Source organism: Thalia democratica, chromosome 3, assembly GCF_965202585.1.
Source record: "Thalia democratica chromosome 3, ktThaDemo2.hap1.1, whole genome shotgun sequence".
In the NCBI taxonomy this organism is placed as follows: Eukaryota; Metazoa; Chordata; class Thaliacea; order Salpida; family Salpidae; genus Thalia; species Thalia democratica.
In genome coordinates, this window is record NC_139167.1 from 4415624 (window position 1) to 4431619 (window position 15996).

General features: G+C 25.2%; 6 non-coding genes across 6 annotated transcripts; 5 read left to right on the forward strand and 1 right to left on the reverse strand.

The window, feature by feature from the left end:
* Positions 1-160: 160 nt before the first annotated feature.
* On the forward strand, positions 161-233 carry Trnaf-gaa (transfer RNA phenylalanine (anticodon GAA)). Its single transcript has one exon. It is a non-coding gene; the product is annotated as a tRNA-Phe (tRNA).
* Positions 234-6404: 6171 nt separating this feature from the next.
* On the forward strand, positions 6405-6477 carry Trnaf-gaa (transfer RNA phenylalanine (anticodon GAA)). The gene has a single exon. It is a non-coding gene; the product is annotated as a tRNA-Phe (tRNA).
* A 412-nt stretch (positions 6478-6889) lies between these two features.
* Positions 6890-6962, reverse strand: Trnaf-gaa (transfer RNA phenylalanine (anticodon GAA)). Its single transcript has one exon. It is a non-coding gene; the product is annotated as a tRNA-Phe (tRNA).
* A 1268-nt stretch (positions 6963-8230) lies between these two features.
* Positions 8231-8302, forward strand: Trnae-uuc (transfer RNA glutamic acid (anticodon UUC)). Its single transcript has one exon. It is a non-coding gene; the product is annotated as a tRNA-Glu (tRNA).
* A 1812-nt stretch (positions 8303-10114) lies between these two features.
* On the forward strand, positions 10115-10186 carry Trnae-uuc (transfer RNA glutamic acid (anticodon UUC)). The gene has a single exon. It is a non-coding gene; the product is annotated as a tRNA-Glu (tRNA).
* A 1355-nt stretch (positions 10187-11541) lies between these two features.
* On the forward strand, positions 11542-11614 carry Trnav-cac (transfer RNA valine (anticodon CAC)). Its single transcript has one exon. It is a non-coding gene; the product is annotated as a tRNA-Val (tRNA).
* Positions 11615-15996: the final 4382 nt, after the last annotated feature.

A 15996-nucleotide genomic window follows, 5' to 3' on the forward strand; every position in this document is an offset into this window, starting at 1 on the left:
ACTAGGTATTTTTTATTGCAGCTTATACATTGAACTTAAAATGCTGTTTAAACAAGCCAACACAAGTGTGTTCAAGCACTATTTAACTTGAATGACTCTTATGCAAATAAAACTCAAGCTTTAAGTGTTTATAAACGTCACAATGGTGATTTGAACATGTGCCTCGATAGCTCAGTCGGGAGAGCGTCAGACTGAAGATCTGAAGGTCCCTGGTTCAATCCCGGGTCGAGGCATGTCCTTTTAATGTTATATCAGATAAATTTAGTTTTGTAAATACCATTACTTTAGCATAACAAATTTTTAACCTGTAAAAATAACCATTTTAAATAATCAAATTCATTTTCTAAATACAAACTAAAACTCATTTACATTATAGCTATAGTTTAAAAAATTATTTTGCTCTGCTTATAGTTTAGTAATCAAGAATTATGTTTTAACTTGAAGTTAATAATTAAAAAAAAGTATCTTATAATAATACGTCAAATTGTGTCATGCCAAATTTTAAAGTTTATATTTTTATTAAATACTAAGTTATAAGTATGTATTGTCAAATTATTTATATAAATATTATCAATTAAATTAGATTCATATATGACTAATAAGATTTATATATATATATATATATATATAATTTATTCAAATGGCGATTTTAAAAATTCTGGAACATATGTTTCACAAAGCTTTAATTTTTCATAAAGCTTTGATCATCAGCCAGTTAAATTCAAAATACAAAGCACTGTACTAAACAAAGATACAAAAGTTATGCAAAAAAACAAAAAACAGTATGACGTAATATTGTACATTACAAATATTCAGTACAAAAATCGATCTACCTTCTAACTAATTAAACAACTAAAATTAACGAAAACAACAGTTAATTGACTATAAAATGCTTCAAAATTTGTTGTGTTTTAAAAGAAGCTTTTTTATATGTCTACAAGACGATATAAATTCGCTTCGCTTATTTAAACAACCTTCCTTTTTTAACGCATACATAACGGCTGTTGATTCTTTTAAGCACAGCCTACAAACAGGGTTGTTACCATCTGCTATTGGCTGTGCTCTTTTTATCACCTCCCAAGTTAATTTAAAATCAATGTTTTTGCGCTTAAGGCCGCAAACATACTTCGAAAGCTCAGTTTCATTTTCGTATACACCACCTTTAAAGGATTTTTTATGGTTGGCATACCGAAATCTGAATTGAGTGGAGCATAGGCCGATGTAGAACTTCTTTTCAAGGTCAGAGTTAACTGTTGCCTTGTAAATAATGTTCTCTGACCGGCAATTGCCCCCCTTCAAATTGTATTTACAGCCACCGGCGCAATTACACTGATTTTTGATTGAATTACTTTTGTTTAAAATCCTTTGATTATGTGACTTGATTAATCTCTCCAAATTCGCCATACATGAATAACTGATTCGCATATTATGTTTATTAAATATCTTTGATAATGGGTTATTTTTGTTGAAATGTTTTTTTACTAGGTTTATAAATTCTCTGCCGATGTTTGTTTTAACTGAAGTACAGAATGGGGGATTATACCAAATTATATTTCGCTTTCTTTTACTTTTATTGGTTGTTTTGTTTTTTTGCTCCGTTGTTTCATAATTAAGTTTATCATTGTAACCGCATTTTTTCATTATTAGTTCGTAATCTTGTTTTGTCTTTAAAAAGTTTTCTTCGTTGCTTGATCTTTTATTTAAACGTTTATTAACTATTTTTGGTATTTGATTTATAATATTTTTTGGGTGGCTAGAATATTTATTTATATACATAATTTTTGCGTTTTTCTTTTTATAAGGCATATAGGAGAGATCATGCAAGTTGAGCTTCACATCCAGGTAGTCAGTCGTCAACCAATGACAAAACAAGATTACGAACTAATAATGAAAAAATGCGGTTACAATGATAAACTTAATTATGAAACAACGGAGCAAAAAAACAAAACGACCAATAAAAGTAAAAGAAAGCGAAATATAATTTGGTATAATCCCCCATTCTGTACTTCAGTTAAAACAAACATCGGCAGAGAATTTATAAACCTAGTAAAAAAACATTTCAACAAAAATAACCCATTATCAAAGATATTTAATAAACATAATATGCGAATCAGTTATTCATGTATGGCGAATTTGGAGAGATTAATCAAGTCACATAATCAAAGGATTTTAAACAAAAGTAATTCAATCAAAAATCAGTGTAATTGCGCCGGTGGCTGTAAATACAATTTGAAGGGGGGCAATTGCCGGTCAGAGAACATTATTTACAAGGCAACAGTTAACTCTGACCTTGAAAAGAAGTTCTACATCGGCCTATGCTCCACTCAATTCAGATTTCGGTATGCCAACCATAAAAAATCCTTTAAAGGTGGTGTATACGAAAATGAAACTGAGCTTTCGAAGTATGTTTGCGGCCTTAAGCGCAAAAACATTGATTTTAAATTAACTTGGGAGGTGATAAAAAGAGCACAGCCAATAGCAGATGGTAACAACCCTGTTTGTAGGCTGTGCTTAAAAGAATCAACAGCCGTTATGTATGCGTTAAAAAAGGAAGGTTGTTTAAATAAGCGAAGCGAATTTATATCGTCTTGTAGACATATAAAAAAGCTTCTTTTAAAACACAACAAATTTTGAAGCATTTTATAGTCAATTAACTGTTGTTTTCGTTAATTTTAGTTGTTTAATTAGTTAGAAGGTAGATCGATTTTTGTACTGAATATTTGTAATGTACAATATTACGTCATACTGTTTTTTGTTTTTTTGCATAACTTTTGTATCTTTGTTTAGTACAGTGCTTTGTATTTTGAATTTAACTGGCTGATGATCAAAGCTTTATGAAAAATTAAAGCTTTGTGAAACATATGTTCCAGAATTTTTAAAATCGCCATTTGAATAAATTATTTAAAAGCCCTTCATGTGGGCTCAGTTGAAAGTGTTTACGTTTAAACATTAACCTTATTTTATATATATATATATATATATATATATATATGCTTGAGTAGACTTTATTAAATTTAATTCTTTTTTTTTCTTTATGATAATTTGTATACAATATTTATAAAAACAAATTATACAGTAATCTTCCCTTTATTGTACCAACATATGTTTCTGTGTGTTAACTAATCAACACACTTCAACTGAGTTTTTAATGGTTAGGATCTTTTGTTAGCAAACAATTAAATCTAAATTTTTTAACAGTTATACAATATTTATTCATTTAAAACTTACAAATATATGCCAGTAATGGAAATTCGCTTTTAATAATTAGATTTGTATTTTTGATGCAATGTATATATTTCAATAGATTTAGTAGCAAAATAGTTTTAAAGGCATAGGAAATCTAAGTATACCACTTTTTTTCAAAAATTGATCTTATTTTGTAGATTTTTCATTAAGCTACAAGTTTCTTTTTACAGATTTATAATACTCAAACACATTTTTGAGATATAGCTGTAAAAGTTGGAGAGTACAATAGATTCACTATAGTAAGTGCAAACAAAAATAGTGAAATAAAAAATATTTCACTTAAAATATGTCTTCTACTATGTATTTGAGATAAACATTTAAAAATTTCAGGAAATGTTTCTTGCAATATTTAGAAAAATCTGTTGAAGACACTTTTTAATTTTTAAAATTTTTCTTTCTACAGATTTTCTAAACATTTTTAAACAGATCAAGTTTTGAAAAAAAGTGATTTACTTGGATTTCCTATGCCCTTAAAACTATTTTGCTACTAAATCTATTGAAATATATACGTTGCATCAAAAATATAAATTTAATTATTAAAAGCAAAAGTTCCATTACTTGTATTTATTTATAAGTTTTAAATTAATAAACATTGTATAGAATAAAAAAGAATTAAGTTTGAATTAAATTTAAAAAGTCTACTAAGTATAAATATATAAAAATTTTATTAGTCATATATGAATTTAACTTAAGTTATAATACTTATAAAAAGCAATTTGACAATATAAACTTATAAACTAGCATTTAATACAAATATAAACTTTAAAATTGGGCATGACATAATATTGATAACTATTAAAAAAGTATTTAAAAAAAAAATTAATAACTTCAAATTAAATATAATTAAAAACGGTATGACTAACAAAATTAATGATGTTTGCAAGCTAGTTAATTATGATGCTTTATAATTCTTGATAACTAAACTATATCAAGCAGTACAAACAATTTTAGCTACAATGTAAATGAGTGTTGGTTTGTATTTAGAAATGAATTTAATTATTCAAAATGGTTATTTTTACAGGTTAAAAATTTGTTATGCTAGAGCAATAGTATTAACAAAACTAAATCCAATCTGATATAAAAATGAACGATATGCCTCGACCCGGGACCTTCAGATCTTCAGTCTGACGCTCTCCCGACTGAGCTATCGAGGCACGCACTCAAAAGGTCATTGTGACGTTTATAAACTCTAAAAGCTTGGGTTTTATTTGCATAAGAGTCATTCAAGTTAAATAGTGCTTGAACACGCTTGTGTTGGCTTGTTTAATCCTTATTTTAAGTTCAATGTATAAGCTGCTATTAAAAGTACTTTATTATCTTTAGTTTGTTAGGTAATAAAACAAACACAAGTTATAAATATACATATAATTTATTAGGAAAAGTGGATTAAAAAAAACAGAACACATGTTTCATAAAGCTAAATGCTTTAGTCATCAGCTATTACTGTTTGAAATTTTGGTAAATAATGATACAAAAGTTATACAAAACACAAAAAAACTTCTTGTGTTATTACTAATTGTTGAATTATTAAAGTTCTGTAATAAACAACTTGTAGCTTAGTTAAAAATCAACAAAATATAATCAGATTGTGAAAAAAGTGGTTTACCCTCCTTTATGCCCTTAACATCAATTTTTAGTAATTGATGAAATTAAAGATGTCTGTTTGTATTGGTTTTTGTTGGTGTTTTTAACTGTTTATTTTGTGGTATTTTTCAGTTTACATTGTAATAATTATATGTATAAAAAATCTTTATGTTAAAATAAGTATAAAACTAAAGTGTCTACTTATTTATTTAGCTAATGGTCTAATATTCTCTTTAAAAAAAAGTTTTAAGTTAATGGTTCAAATTTAAACCTTGTTTCAGCTGTTGAAATTTGAAATATATTTTAAGTTTCATCAATCGTAATGAATTTTAACAAAATTAGAATTTTAGTAATTTAAACTATCAATTTGTTAAGCATAATCAAAATTCTCTAATCTATTATTTAATACAAGTTATTATACATTGCTAAAATGTTTTTAAATGTTATATTTTAATGTTAATAAAAAAATATTTTTTACCAAGATATAGATTTCCTTAAAAATAAAAAATTAAAAAAAAAGTAAAAAAGTTTTTAAAGTATATTTTGCTAAATTATTACAAAAAAAAATTCTAACTAAGTTAGAAGTTGCTAATTTCTGTTAGCTTATACTAGATGCTTTTTAAATTTTATTTGGTATTATTTATTTGGATTATAAATTGGCTGTTAAGTTTTCATTTAATTTTTATATATGTATTAAGTATTTTCTTATACAATGTTTTGGTTCTAATTTATTGCTACATAAATGTTCTATAATAAGTTTGTTAATAAGTTTCTTTAGTAGTTTATTCTGATAGTACAACTTAAAAAAATATTGTAAATAAATTTATAAGTTTGTTTTAAAAAGTATTAAGATAAATTTTATAAACTCATTTGTTATTTGTAGCATAGTAAATTTCACTTAGACAAGTTACTAAAAGTAAAAAAAGAAATTAAATTGATAGTAAAGTATGTTTATGTAACTAGTGATTACTTAATTTGTATAGTATGTTTTTTGTGTGATTAATGTATAATTTTATTTCAATATTATATGGTTTTATTTGGTTTTGTTCGTTATATATTTTAGATATTTAGATAACTTATTGAAAGTTAAAATAACGAAATTTGTAAGTGTAACATATATAGATTTATATAATTATTTTTATAAATTTGTAGCGCTTGTAAAATATTTAATACAAAATAACTTGCTAGTATGATTTGCTAACTTATTGTAAACTGATTTATTTAGCTACTAAAAAAGTTTCATGTATTCAAGTTATTTCCAACTTTTAAACTTTAACACAACTTGATTACTTTTGCTTTATAATAAGCTTTTACAAGTATGATTGTTAAACTTATGGTTTAAAACCTATACTGAACTATGGTAGTCTATAAGAGATTATTGACAACAAGTTATAACCTTAAAGCCTCAACAGTCACAGTTTAATACTTTTGCCTTTGAATAAATTAGTAGCGTTTTATTTGATATAAATCCCAGCAAAGCGAAATGCAGTCACTTTGTGTTGTTGTGTGCATAATGATGTCATAATGAGCTAAATTTTACATTGATAAACGTCACAATGACCCTTTGAATGTGTGCCTCGATAGCTCAGTCGGGAGAGCGTCAGACTGAAGATCTGAAGGTCCCTGGTTCAATCCCGGGTCGAGGCACCTCTTTTATTGTTTTTTATTAAGAACATTTTTTTATAACTCACGGTTGCATTTACTGAAAAAACAAATTGTTTGCTTAGATAATTTAAATTAGTTTTGTAGAGAGTGTATAAAAAAACTAATTTTGTTTTAAATAGAATATTTTATTATAAAAATTTTTGCAAATGTAACGTTCATAATAAACAGAACAATTGTGTCATGTAGCTTACTGCTACAATCTTCAGCTGTTTAGTTTCGAACTGAATGTTACATTTTGCAAAATATATATATATATACTGTTTAAATAAAATCATCTATTTTATATAAACTCAACAAACTAAGTTTAAATTTTCTAAGCAAACAATTTGTGTTTCAGTACATTGCATCCGTTGAGATATATGAAAGAATTTTTTATAAATAACAACAAAAGAGGTGCCTCGACCCGGGATTGAACCAGGGACCTTCAGATCTTCAGTCTGACGCTCTCCCGACTGAGCTATCGAGGCACACATTCAAAGGGTCATTGTGACGTTTATCAATGTAAAGTTTAGCTCATTATGACATCACTATGCACACAACAACACATAGTGACTGCATGTCGCTTTGCTGGGATTTATATCAAATGAAACGCTACTAATTTATTCAAAGGCAAAAGTATTAAACTGTGACTAAATGGGCTTCAAGCTTATAACTGTTGTCAATATGTTAAATATGTTGTCAATTACAATTGTATCATTGTAAAAATTTTTTGTACAAGTATTTTTCATGCAAATTTATTTATTTGTGCAATTGCAAAATATAGTATTTGGTATTTTATTATTACATATAATAATGTTGATACTCTATTTAAAAAAAAAGATAATGTTAATATGTTATTTAAAAAGTTGTAAGAATTTGCAGTTGAACTCTAATTTTACAATTTTTTATGTATTTTATTATATTATATATATATTAAATACGTACAAATTATCATATTTAATATTTGAGCTATATCTGACTAAACATTTTATACTTTTATCGAAAGTTTGAATTTGTGCATAGCTTATTTGATAATTTTTTATTTTATTTTTAATATTACACTTTAGCAAAGTATACAAAGTAATTTTGAATAATAAACATTGTTTATAAAAACTTGGTTTAATTTAAATTAAAAATTAATTTAGGTAGCCTTAAAAAAAGAATTGTTACAGGTAAAGTTTAAAAAGGTAGTATCATATACTGTGTTAATTTTTGCAGATTAAAAGATTAAAAATGTAGTATTGTATGTAGATTAAAAGAAATATTTAAAAATAAGTGATATAATTACATTTAACTGTGCAATACTATAAAGTTACTATGTATTTTTAAAACATTGTTTAAGAATTCGTTAAAATTATTTTAGTCAAATAATATCTAATTACTATTATAATTTTAAAATGTTTTAATTAATTTAGTAAGTAATGTGTATTTTATATTGAACATGTTTAAAAAGTTGTTATGCTTAAATGCATAAGTATATGAATTAAAAACAATAGTTTTATAATTTTAAACACTTAAAAAATAGCTCATTACAATGCTTAAACAAAAGTTGAGATTAAAAGCTTTACTTATAGTTACAATTAACAGCGTTTATCCAAACCAATGAATAAGCCATTATCAGCTATAAAGTGCTTGGCTTTACATAAAGACCACAAACACAAAGCTATTCAAAGCTCAATGTTACTTACAGTTGTGCAATAGCTATTCATACACTTTAAGCGCGTTTATATACAATAATTTCTGCTCCTCCTCACAGTCCTACATGGTCTAGTGGTTAGGATTCCTGGCTTTCACCCAGGCGGCCCGGGTTCGATTCCCGGTGTAGGAATATTTTTGTAAAATTTCCTAACATTTAGAATTTAGTTTTTCTTTAAATACATACTTTTAATGTTGATACGAAATGTTATTTCTTATTTAAAAAAGTTTACTATGAATGAAAGTGTTGAAAGTTTTATAAACTTTTTGTGGACTGATAATTTGGGTAAAATATGCTTAATAATATCAGTTCTACATGTTTATATTTTTCTACATTTGTTATAAATGATTAATGGAAATGTTTAATTATAAAAAAAGTGTTACTTACAATCTGTTAGTTTAAAATTCTTGTTGTGTTTTTATTTCACATTAATGTTAGTGTGCATAATTTATTATTAATATCAACATATATAGTTTATTAGAAAAATACGATTTTAAAATACTAGTACATATATGTCATAAAGCTAAACGCTTTAATCATCAGTTAGTTCAATTTTAGAATTTATTTAATTTATTAGTAGTAGTGTTTTAAAATAGTATTCTTCTAATAAACTATTTAAAATCCCTTTAAGTGGGATCTGTAGAAAGTGTTCAAGTTTGAATAACCACCTTAAAATAAAGTTATTGTTCAAACTTTAACACCTTCTACAGAGCTCACTTGAAGGGCTTTTAAATAATTTGATTAAATTATATTTATATACATATATTTAGTTGTTATGCATTATAAAAACTATTTAATACTGTTTTATTGATATTTTTGAGTAAAAGTACAAGTTTCATTCAAGTGTTTAATGTTTTAAAATAAGTATTTGTCGTATTTAGTTTTAGATAAACTTTTATATGCTGTTTAAAAATATTATTTAAAAGTGTTAAAAATGAATTTAAAATATAGATTGAGTTCTTGCCTAGTGTATGAGTTTTTGTTTAAATTATTTTAAGCTATCTTGTATTTAATATGAAATATGTTTTTCAAATAAAAGAAAAATCTAACAAATTTTTAAGGTTGTACACTGAATTAGTTTCATTATTAAGTAACTTTCTTTTAATCATCAAACTATTAGAAATATATTTGTGAACTGACAAATAAATAATCAGTTACTAATAAACACATAAAACTTCTTAAATTAAATAGAAAAAATTATGTTATTTTTTTTGTTTGAAATAAATACTAAGCAAAATTATTTAAATACTAAATTCTGCTAATATGATTGTATATTCAAATTAAATTCATGTTTAAAAATAATATTATGACTAAATTTAATATTAAATAAATTTTTTTGTATATATTTATTATCTTATTAAAAACAGAATTAAATAATGTTTTAATGAAATAATGAAGCTTAAACATTGTTTGTTTTAGTATTTTATTGTTATGAAAATAGTTTTATAAACAGACTTAGTATTGTGAATTAGAAGTTAATAAAAATATTTATAATACAAGTTAAAATTGAAAAATTACTTTCCTAGTATAAATTTATTTTTGTTTAACTCTGTCTAATAGAAGTATTGACTTTCATAAGAAGTTTAAGAGGAGATAAAATAATTAAATGATTGTTAAAAAATCTACAAATTATTATTGCACATATTAAATTAATCATTAAAATATTTAAGTACAAAACGCTTTCAGTAGTTGTACTCCCTTAGTCAACAAACTTTCAATAAACTTTTAGAACTAAAAAAACAAGTTTAAAAATTAAAGTATTAAGTATTACAGACTGTGTTACTAAACTTTTAAAATATAAATACTTTTTATTAAGTTGTAACACTAGTCAAACTAAATGCATGCTTTATATATATATATATATTCAAGTGTACTACTATTACATAGAAGCATGTAATATACTAATTTCTATTTAAAAATGCTACAAACGCTAAACAATCACAGTCCTACATGGTCTAGTGGTTAGGATTCCTGGCTTTCACCCAGGCGGCCCGGGTTCGATTCCCGGTGTAGGAACTTTTTTGTTAAAGTTTATATCTTAATTAATAATAAAAACTGAACTAACCATAGTTTTGTCCTAAAAAATAAGTTTTTGTTGCCTTCTTCAAATAATAGAAATAATCCAACTTTATGCCAATTATGGTTTTATTTTGTGTAAACTAAAAAACAAAAACAAAGTTAAAAGACTATATAATATGTTTGCACAAAATACTACCCATATAATCAAATAACTAAATTATTGAAAAATCTTAGTTTTATTTTTTATTAATTTTATTTGTTTGATGATAACTAACGAAATGATATATAATTACAGGTGAAAACATGGGCGAAACTATTGAAGTAACAAGTTCTCTGGAGTGCAGAAGGAAAATAGTTGAAGCCGGGTTCATGCCAGTGGTTGTTTATTTTTACGCCAATTGGGCTGGTCCTTGTCAAGAAATTAACGAAACTGTTCAGAAAGCAGTGGATGATAATGACATTAGGTTGAAAAAGGTTAGATTTTTGTTTGTATGAAATTTATAGAAGAAGGTATGTATTTAGAAAGTGGCTTGTAAAAGCATTAAGTTAACAAAAGTTAGTTTGTTTTATCGAAGTAAATGATAATATTAATCTAAAACAATTGATTAAGAGTTTGTTATGTGTTTAATTAAAAACACAGATTTTAATAATGTGGTCTAAATTTAGGTTTGTAATACAACTAAGTAAATTGAAAATCAATTTAAACTATTTAATCTTATTAAAATGTAAGTTTTGCTATATAATCAAAAAATCACACATATAAGCCAACTCGTTTAAGCTTTACAAAATGATAAACTACTAGATATCTTTAATAATTTTTAAACTAAAGTTAACAAAAACATTAATATATATCAGGGTTTCCCAAACTTTTTTGCAAATGGCCCTTTTAAAGAATTTGAAAAATCAATGGCCCCCTTAAACAAGATTACTCATAAACTACGATAAAATACACACAAGACTTTTTTTTTTTGCTCTTAATCTGAAACTCAAGAATATCTAGTGTAAGTTTCAAGTTATGGCCTAATGCCCCCCCCCCCCCCTGTGGCTCCTTTACTGCTCATGGCCCCCCTCTTCCCCCTTTGCTGCTCGTGGCCCCCTAGGGGGCCACTTGGCCCAATTTGGGAAACCCTGATATATATACTTTATGAATGTTAGATGGAGATAGGTACTTTAAAAAAGTTAATAATAATGAAATCAAAATTTAATAAAAGTTTGAGCGTTAAAATTGCTAAGCTTGGATTTCAAAGCAAGCAAGCATATTATTACGTCACCGACGCGCATAAACGCACGTTTATAAACGCACGTTTATAAACGCACGTTTATAAACACAATTACGCTCATAATTAATAACTGTTTCAGTAGTGTAGTGGTTATCACGTTCGCCTCACACGCGAAAGGTCCCCGGTTCGAACCCGGGCTGAAACATTTTTATATATGATTATTTCTTATTAAAGATCAATATATTCTTTTTTTTACACACACTTGATATTTTACAATGTTTACTGCCATAGTAGCAATTAAATAATGTTAATGATTAAGTTTCAAATGTTAATTGTTTATTTACTTAAATAATAGACTGGTGTTTTCCAGGGGCGTCGCGTGGGGTGTTGCACTGCCGCAACTGCACCACCTTGAAATTTTCTAAGAAAAAAATAAGTATCTATAACGTTTTCGTTATTTTTTTGAACGAAATCTCTTTTAAAACTTCAATTTTGAAAACGACCATTTTGCCCACTTCACTGCCGCAAACACTTAGCTGACTGCCGCAAATGAACTCAAAAAAGCAAAATTTCTTCAAGAATTACCGCAAAGTCAATATCTTGCGGTAAGTAAGCTAAGTTGAAAATTCCCTAAAACAGGACTTGCTTAAGTATCATCTACAAGCTATTGTAAACATGAAATAAAAACAAAGCAAGCTACTGCAAAGGATTAAATTTGAGTTTATGTACCCACATGATTTTTTAAATTTAACAGATCACTTCTATTAAAAGATTTGCCATAAATTGCATATTTTGAAAAAAAAGATAAAAACCCTAAATCACCAAAGTCTTAAAAATTAGATTTTTTATTTTAATCTGCATACATAAACTTAACTATAACTGATTATTGTTATCACAAAGTTAATAAAATAAATAATAAAATTTAAGTTCTGAAAAAAAGAATTAAGAAGTTTATTATAAACTTCTAGTTCACTCTTACAGAAAAATATTTTAGATTTATATTAAATAAAAAATAGTATTATTGAAACAATCACATATTTAAATAAAGTAAATAGCCTTAATTTAGAAACTTTGATTACTTAGAGTAGTTTAACATTTTAGGAAAATTTAGTCTACCTCTACTTTATATAACTTTTGGTTTAATTTTTTCATAAACAAAGCAAAAATTTTAGATAAAATTGTTGAAACATGGTTGCCTTGCCTCATAATCAGGATAACTTAGAAATGTTAAAAACTCAAGATGACCCAAGATAAATTAAAACAGACCAAATTAGAAAAATATTCAGGCTGACTAAAGCAGTTCTAATTTTTACTCTGAAAATAACAAGGTTATTTAAAATTAAAAAATAAGTGTTTTACCCCTATGGCCACATGAAAACTAACTAACCAAACTTTTACTTCTATAATGGTTACATATTTATAAATTATCTTTAAAATTCTTGAAAAGTTCAACAGCCTCACAACTAAACTTGAAAAAGTTGAGCTCCTGAGAAAAATACTGTCATCAAAATGAAAAACAATTAAATATTAAATAAAGAAAAGATACCCTTAAAAAACTATTGAATTTTAAACCTCCAACAAAAAACATTAAAATTAGAAAAAAAGTTAATAAAAATGTTAATGCTTGTAAAAAAAAATGTGCAAATTAGTGAGGAGTAAGGGGGGAGGGTGTATAGGCACTTTTTTACATGTTGTTCTTATTTTAACTTTTTCAGAAAGCTAATAGTTACTCTTTAATAAACTTGAAATTTCCAATTAAACTTTTAGTTACAACCAGTCAAAGCCAGAGAGTACAATGGTTTATTATACAAGGAGCAAACCAAAACAGCAAAAAATACAATTTTACTGAAAACCAATATTCTCCATCATTTTTAAAACAATTTTTAATTAAACTTTTTCATCCTAATTTTTTTAAAACTTTATACTTTCGTGAATAGAAGTTTTCAATTTTTAAGTATCAATATATATTTTTATTTATACAAAAAAAAAACTTTTGTTATAACTTTTTTTTTCTTAGTGTTTTAAATATCAAATTTAGCAATTTTTTTTTGTTTTATAAAAGAAACATCTAAAGATTTTGAGGCCAACTTATAAAAAAAGGATATGATTTTAGTGATTTGATTTATTTGTTGTTGAGTTTATATTATAAAAATAAGGATTCATTTGTACCTCTGACTGTGAATTACCATATCTCAAAAATTTTAAGAATTTTTTATATTGATAAAAGATGACTTGTAGTTAAATTAAAACTGTATAAAGTAATTTCAGTAAAATAATTCTAAAGTAGATGTTAAGGGCATAAAGGGGGGGGGGGGGTAAAACATTTTTTTAAACACTGTTTTAGTTTGTGCCTCCCATTATGAATCTTTTGTTGCCTTTGACTTTGACCGGCTATATCTTAAAACATATACTGAATTTTTAAAATCTGTAAAAAGCATCTTGTAGCTTGGTAAAAACTACATAAAATAAGATCAAATTGTTTCATCCCCCCTATGCCCTTAAAAGCAAAGCTTATCTTCAGGTGTAGCAAAAGTTCAGTTGTTTTCAAACTTGACAGTAAAAACATATTTTTATTAAAATAATTTATATTTTTTTAAATTCTGCACCACTTAAAAAAAATACCACGCGACGCCACTGGTGTTTTCTATAAATAAGATTGATGTAAGATATTACTTAATTTATACAATAGATAACAGTAAATTTACAATATAAACATACACTAATTGAATTCAAATTATTAAATAAATTCACAACTTGTGTTTAAATTAAAGGTACATTATTGATATAATTATATTTGTTTGTTTTTTATGTATATTGTATATAAAAACTAATATAACTATGTTGAAGTTGTTAAATTATTATATTTAAAGGTAATAAAAGTTGAATATGTACATTATTATACCATATAAACAAATAAATATGTAAGGCGGTCATAATTTTTGATAAATACTTCAAGCTTTTTAGCTTGTTTTTATAAAACCAATTAAAATCTTGTGTAAAATTTTCATATTTTATAGCAATTTAGCTTTTAAATTTTGAAGTATATATTTTCTCTAGAATGTAGTTAAAACAAGTACTGTTGGTTCAGTGGTAGAATTCTGGCCTGCCACGTGGGAGGCCCGGGTTCGATTCCCGGACAATGCACTTTTACTAATAATATTTTTTGCATAAAAAACATACAGTGATAAGTACATTTATACTAAATAAATGTATAAAGAAATTTTTAAATGTTTTATTGTAAATTTTGTAAGTGTTCAAGGTTTAAATATACTAAAAAGCTAAAAGCTTATTTTTACTAAGTTTTATGAGGCTAGCAACTATAAACAGAAATTTATGTTGGGAAATTTTATTTGATATTTAATTTTATGTTTACTAACTCTAATAAAAATATTTTGTTAAATGTTTTTTACTAAAAGTTATCTAGTAAATTGTTTTCAAAATTGTCAACTTAAATCTTCAATTGGAAAGGTTTAAAATACTCAGGCTTAGTTAATTTAAAAATAGTTTAACTTAAAAATCTTGAATTAAGTAAGATACAATAGAAAATTAAATTGTTTTGAATTGTATATGACTTATACGTAATTATTATTAAATAAATATTGATAAATAATTGTTTGAAATTTTTGTAAAGGTGAACAGTTATAAAGTATTTTTACAGCCAAAATTTAACACTAAAATTTTATAAGTTCCCAACAAAGTATATATGTAAGTCATAAATAGAGTTTAAATTGTAAAGCCCTTTTAGGCTTAAAATTCGTTTTATTTGACAATAAAATAATGGAAGTGTATTAACTCGATTTCACTTTCAATATGTAGATTCGCATAAAGATTAACCAGACTCCATTTTCATTATTACGTCATAAAAGCCGTCAGATGTAAAATGACTCGTAAAATCTTATGTATGGTTGCCATATGGTTTTAATTTTTGTGCAGTGAAAATTGAATTTGTAATTTAAAATCTGTCAATGATAGTACAGTATCTTGTAGATAAAATGTAGATAAAGTTTATTTGTTAATGACTTAAATCTTACATTAAAATAAAATTTTTTGATTGAAATTCAGGCCGAAACTAATGCAACACTTTTAAAAAAGATATATTTTGAATAATTTCAATTTAGTAAAACACTTGTTTAGAGTTAGAGTATACATTAGTTTATTTGATACTTATTTATTTTAACTAAAATATATTTTTTGTAGTTAAGTTGTTAAATATTCCTGATCGTTATACTGGAACTAAAGAAATGTTATGCTATTTTGTTGGTTGAATCAAAAATTAAAGTAATTATTCGATAAAAAGTAAACTTTATGAATTTGATAGTCTAGTATTGTTCAGCCTTTTTTTATTTGGTTATAAACTTAAAGTTTACAAATTATTAATTTTATTAATTTAAAATTTATAAACTTGAAGTCAAAGAATAAAAAACAATCAATCATTTTCATTGGGTTACAACTTTAATTTAAAAAGAAGAATTATATTTGTCTAATAAATAACTATTGTTGTATAGAGATTGCTAATTTTTTTTAACCTTATTGATACAAGTGAACAGTTATAAAGTTTTTTTTATGGATAAAATGTATTACTAAAAC